The sequence below is a fragment of the Lemur catta genome, chromosome X, assembly GCF_020740605.2.
Source record: "Lemur catta isolate mLemCat1 chromosome X, mLemCat1.pri, whole genome shotgun sequence".
Taxonomy (NCBI): Eukaryota; Metazoa; Chordata; class Mammalia; order Primates; family Lemuridae; genus Lemur; species Lemur catta.
The window spans coordinates 68,471,289-68,477,939 of record NC_059155.1 but is presented as its reverse complement, the minus strand read 5'-3'; positions in this window follow the sequence as shown (position 1 = coordinate 68,477,939).

The following is a 6,651-nucleotide window of genomic DNA, read 5'->3' as shown; positions in this document are numbered from 1 at the left end:
GTCCCCTTGTTTAAGGACAGAGATTTACTCTCACAGAAGCTGCAAAGCAGAATCTGGGAGATGCGAGATTGCCTTTACCTTAAGCAAAACAGGGAGGAGGGGTGGAGCTCTCCAAATTGACTCTGTTTTGGGCTTTTTCTTTCTTCCCCTTTTGGGGTATCATCTCTGGTCCAGGACATCTTCTGAGTCCTTGATGTGATGACTGAGGAAAAGATTTTGCTTTTAATAGACATGAATAATCTTCCAAGACAGCTGATCCTGAAGATGCCCTAATGCCTGAACACAGCATAACTATTAATATATCACTCAGAATGCTTTGCTTTTATTAGACTTTAGTGAAGGGAAGGCAAAGCCTATGTCAGGGAAATACAGAAGGGCACTCTTCAGTCCTTCAGCCTTCTGCTGTCCTCCAACTCTTTATGGCTGAGTGTGATCCTCCCCAGAGAAGCATCCTCCAGGAAGCTTATGAGAAAGGAAGAATCTCAGGCCCCATCTCAGATCTCCTGCATCAGAATCTGCATTTCAATAGAATCTGCAGGGATTGCTGTGGACGTTAATGTTTGTGAAGCACCAGTGTAACTCCTGTGGTGGTGTTATGGTCTAAGTCTTTGCATACCTCCAAAATTCACTTGTGGAAATCCTAACCCCCCAGTGATGGTATTAGGAGATGGGGCCTTTGGAAAGTAATTAAGTCATGAAGGTAGAGCCTCATGAATGGGATTAGTGCTCTTAGAAAAGAGACCCCCAGAAAGCCCTCCTTCTACCATGTAAGGCTACAATTACAATGAGACGATGGCAGTGTGCAACCTGGAAGAGGGCCCTCACCAGAACCTGACCATGCTGGCACCCTAATCTTGGGCGCCCATCTTCCAGAACTGTGAGAAGTAAATTTCTATTTTTTATAAACCACCTGGTCTACAGCACTTTGTTAGAGCAGCCTGAATGGACAAAGAGAGGTGGTCCGGTTTAAAGTGACGTGGTGGCATCAGAAGTTTAAGGAGAGACTAGATCCACAGAACCAGAATCTGGGGTCGTATGAGCAGAGCAAGTATTTCCTCTGCATTTGGACACTGTCAGCAGGTTGATTTAGAAGACACATAACAACTTGATCACTGGGCAGCCTGGATGAACACCACAACTTTGAGAGCCATTCCTCGAAGGAAAGAAAAAGGCACCTGTTATTTCTTCAGCTGGCTGGCAGACTGAGATCCCACCAAATGTAAGTCTCATTGGAGCACCGAAGTGTTCCGTAATTTAACTCCTAAAATTTTAAACTTGCTTGCTTCTTACTCCCTTTTACCTCATATCATATTTCTATGTAACTAGTTAAAAAATTCAGCTTCTTAATGTAAGGAAGAGTATCACATTCATTTACATTTGTCTTTGTCATTTCAATGCCCGGCATAGCATTTGGCATGTAGTATATGATCAATAAGTGTTTGTTTTGGATGTTGGATTTAAGTAAATTACCATTGCGATCTGAATATATACTAATTTACTTGCCCTTTAAAAACATTTTCCAGTAATTAATTTGCTTTTTTTACTTTCCCTTAGTAATTTAATTTTGAATTGTTTTATTTATTTGGCTATTTATCATATAATTGTTAAGCATCTGTGGTATAGCAAATGTTAAGCTGGTACAGCACATACAAAGTTGACAGTTCAGCCCTTACTATCAGGTACGCGGAGTCCAGTGGGTAGGGAGACATCTGACGTGTAATTACAGAATTGTAATGATGTGCTATTGCAAAGCCACACTTAGGTGCCCTGAATGTGCAAATTGAGCTACAGAGTAGGAAACCCGGAGCTCTGGGAGGCACTCACAGTAGCACCCAGCATGTACACAAAGTGCTGAAACCTGATGGCTTCTTTTCCTGTCCCAAGCTCCCTCCCACAGATTGTATCCTGTATTCCCATAAGGCAGGAGAAATGTACATGGATAAGGGATGCTTGCCCACACCTCTGCTCCAGGAACAAGACTTTATCTCAAACTCTTTGTGTCTAATCTCTTCTTCTAGTCTACTCTCCTTGTAGTGTTATTTCATTTTCCAATCTCGGCATCTTAACACATCTTGTCCAGTATGCCATCATTGCCTCTTCAATACCCTGTCCTCTCTCCTGCTTGCTGATTCCTCCTAGAATCTTGCAAACTGATCCTGATGAACTGTACAGATTGGATGTGCACGCTTTAATTTTGGGGGAATGTGGCCATACTGTTGGAGCACATGGCACTGCCCTGTGGATGCAAATATAATGTTGTACATTGAGCTGAAAATTAGAGATGGTAGAGATTTCCTGAGTGTTTCTGTTATTGTATTAGAGTTCCTTAATTATAGTGCTTGCAACTGATGTTCTAGAGAAGTGTAAAATAGAGGGGTAAGCTTTCAAAGTTTTAATACTTAAAGAATTTATTTTATATTCTTGACTCACATCCCCTACCACACCCACCCTTTTCTATTTGTTTTGCTTAAGCTAGTTAGAAATGAATTTCTCATTCTTGCAAACAAAACAGTTCTTACTCATCACAAGCGCTTCTCCCATTGCACGTGGCTGATTTCTCTGTATTAGAAATATGCTACAAGAACTGACTACTTAAAGGAACACTGAGTGAATCTTTTCTAAATGAAAGAATATTTTTTAAAAATATGAGTTTATATATACTTACCATATATATTTTATATATATCTATTTCTGTTATATATATATGTTTATATATTTACATAAACCAAAAGAAGACTTTTCTTTGATAACATCTGTATTTTAGTTCATTCAGGCTATAACAAAATGCCAGAGACTCGGTGACTTATAAACAACAAAAATTTTTTTGTCACAGTTCTAGAGGCTGGAAGTCCAAAATCAAGGCACCAGCAGATTTGCCGTCTGGTGAGGCCCTGTTTCCTGGTTCACAGATGGCACTTTCTCTCTGTGTCTTCACATGGTGGAAGGGGCAAGGGAGCTCTTGGGGGAGTCTCTTTTATAAGGGTACTAATCCCATTCATGTGGTCTACACCCTCATGATCTCATCACCCCCAAATGTCTCCACTTCCCAACACTATCACACTGGGGGTTGAGTTTCAACATAGGAATTTTGAGGCAGGAGAACACAAACATTCAGACCATAGCAATTTGAAAACATAATTCCAAATAGACAACATGATGAAATATAAAATATTTATGATTAATTCTATCTGATGATATATGATAATCTATAGGTCTTTTAGCATGGTGTTGAAACTAAATACTAAACTATTTCTATTAAAGAGAATTATTTTTTAAATGTAACATTTATTCATGAGCTTTATTTTAATTTAATATGTGAAGGGTTCCAAATATAATATTAAACATCGAACTGAAAAACAGATAGTAAAGATTTTCTGAGTGTTTCTATTGTATTAGAATTCTTTAATTATAGTACTTGCAATTAATGTTCTAGGTAAGTGTGAGATAAAGCAAGTGAGCTTTCAAAGTTTTCATACTTATATGATATGTTTTATAGACAACAGGTTCAGATCCTTGGTAGCCAGGTAGTGGGTTGGAGCCCCAAAGGCATTACATGGGCTTAAATATTTTTCAAAATCCCAATCAAAGAAACTCTGTGTTCTCTGCCCTGTGTGCTTAGTCACAAAGCTGTATACTTGACATGGCTGCTCATGGTCCACCAGTTGTACTGACGTAAGGCATCCTTGCTGTCCTGCAAATAACTTTCTTACCTTAGAGAGGACTATTGGGGAAATAATATCAGTGTCAAATAATTAATATTGTTGGGTGATAAGCAGGTGGACAGCTTCGGTGCCTTATGCTTCATTAAATTCACGAAAATACTCTATTTTAATTTGCATTACAGGATCTAATCACTCCTGGTTCTATTATCAAGAGAAACACTTTAATTACTAAAACATTCAATTATCTAATCACTTCATTTCAAAGGGATAAAATAGAGATTTTGGTCAAATTTGTTTTTGTAAAATGCCTTGCTTTCCTGAGGATCCATTCCTGTTTACTGGAATCTTATAATTAATAATTACTACACTTATTGTCTGCCCACTATGTGTCAATCCTGTATACTCGTTGTCTTATGACTTTCACAATGATGATGAAAGGTAGAGATGTGTAATAGGTGAGAATTTAGAGTTAAAATAGTTTTCCCATATCCTCACGGAGGCAGAGATTCAAAGGCCAGGTTGCCTTCATTCCAAAGCCTGTGCACAGACTCTCCTCCCAGGACTCTTTCAGAAGTGAATTCGTAAAATAGGAAGCTCTTGTTATGTGCCAAGCATTGTGTTAGTTAGCTACTGTGAATCTCAGAATCTTACTTTCTTCAGTTCTTTTTCAGGTCAGAATTTGTAATTGGTATTCACATTTGGATATTTATCATTTTACTAAAAAACAGTAAAAGTCCTCAATAAATGTTATACGTGCATATATTTATTCATAGCAGTTAGAGAACTTATTCACATCTTGAAAAGAAAAATAAGCCAGCCTAACAATTAATTAAAGCTACCCTTCTCTGTCAATCAATTGCAACAGTAACTCTTTTTGATCCCTCCTTTTCCTGGAAGCTATGTCATAAAGTAGGTGATTGTAAATTGAACATAGTTTCCGTCAGGAGCAATGTTATAAAAGGGGATTATGTTATTGACTAAGGTCTTAACTCCAAATGAATCATGTACATAATAATTTGTCTTCCTGCCTTTACTCTCTCTCATTAAATAAACTTTATTGAGTGTCTAATATATGGGAAGACCTAGGCTAGGCATTAGGAAATATATTTTAAAAAACCCTCTTAATATAAACTCTTCCTTTAGTTCACTGTCTTTTCTTGCTAGAATGTCCTTTCACATTTCTCTATCCCATGAAGCCCTACTTATTCTTCAAGGCCTAAATCAAGCTCCACTTGTGGAGTACATTCAACCACCTCTGTCTGTCGTAACCACACCTTCATCTTTGTTACTATGCACACATCCTTGCTATAGCATCTGTCACCTTTTGTTTCAGTTAGATAGGTGGTTGCCACCACTTTTTAGTTTTGGAGTTCATTTGTCGGCAGGGACTATGTCTTATACTTCTTGGCTTTCTCCAGCATTTAGAGTTAGCTACAGCATAGTAAATATTTATAATATTTGAACTGCATGTTTCAGGTATCTAATTGGCTTTAGCAGAAGACAATATGCTGGTTCAGACAATGGAGAAGTTTAGAGGTAGGACTGCCTGCAGATAGGGGCTGCAGGACCACCATCTTGCCGCTTCCTGTTTTTCTCTTCTTAGTTTCATTCTGCAGGCAGAGCTTCCCCAAGAGGCTGCTGGCAGCCCCACATCCTCCTAGCTTATCAGTGGAAAAGTCCTTCCTTCATTGTCCGCCTCACAAACTTAGAAAAAGATTGCTCCTGGTTCTGTTTTTATTACATGCATGTCCCTGGAATAATCTGTGTGAACAGCAAATTATGATACAGCGATGATTTTTGAGTCCATGATGGGGTTAGCACGGGCTGTGCAGATGGGGTGAATATAAACGGACGTACCCAGAGACCACTGGGTGGAGAAGCCACCCTAGGAAAAGGCCTGGCAGGCTAAATGAACATGTCCACCGCAGTACTGGTTAAACGTTTGGTGAATTAAATGAAAGCAACAAGGCAGCTATAATTTCTATATACAATGAGACAATTTGCTTTAGTCCTTTAGATATTTAAAACTATATAGTCCATATTGAATTGGCACACATTCCTCCAAGCACATAGAAACGCAACTGTGATGTTTTGTGCATTGGAAAGTTAGTTGCAATATTAGATGTGTTCAAATGAACAGTGAATATTATTTGGCCTAAATTTTGTCTAGCATTGAATTAATCATGGTGTTATTTGGCTCCTTTGGATTTTATGGGCTATTTTGGTTGTGAGAGGTGGCATAAGACTCTTCTTGTTCGCCAAGTCATTGTAAATGGTTGCAGATGTTTCATTGTGATAAATTTCCCTGTAGGAAACTGTGCAACTTAGAGTTGTAGCAGGACTCTTATCTTGCACATAGGGTAAGAGTAGGTGCTAAGTACGTTTGGCTAGGTAAATGTTTGTTTTTGACATTGATGACAATAATGATAATGTTCTTCCACCAAAAAATTTAATGGAGTAGGAGGAGATCCTGGAGTTCTGTTTATCATCTTTTCCTTCAAGCATACCAAGGCATTTTGAAAAAGAGCATAGTCACCATAGTGGATGTCCTCTAAGATATCTCATATTTTGTTTTAATACCATAAATAAATATACTATTGACATACATTTTCAAAAACCGTTTTTACAGCCTCTTCACTGAATTTCTAATGTAAAAATAACATAATATCCCAAACTATTCAGATGCATTGCATTCCCTATTTGAAAATTGCAAGAAGAACAGGAAAAATGGCTCAGAATTCTGAAGTGGAAGTCACAGTGAAATTCTGAAAGGACCCAGGCTGGCATGTCAAATGGAGCTGTAATTTCAAGATCTCTTATTATGACTTGAATTCTCAGAAAACCAGCAGTAGAGTAGGGGGCTTATAGGATATGATAGTATTGTGGGATAATACTTGTTGAATTGTGTGAACTGATTCAGTTATTCCTGGGGGGAAAAATGCCAAGTTCTAATGAACTGTCATAGATTCCAAAAGGCAGGTAAGTTTAA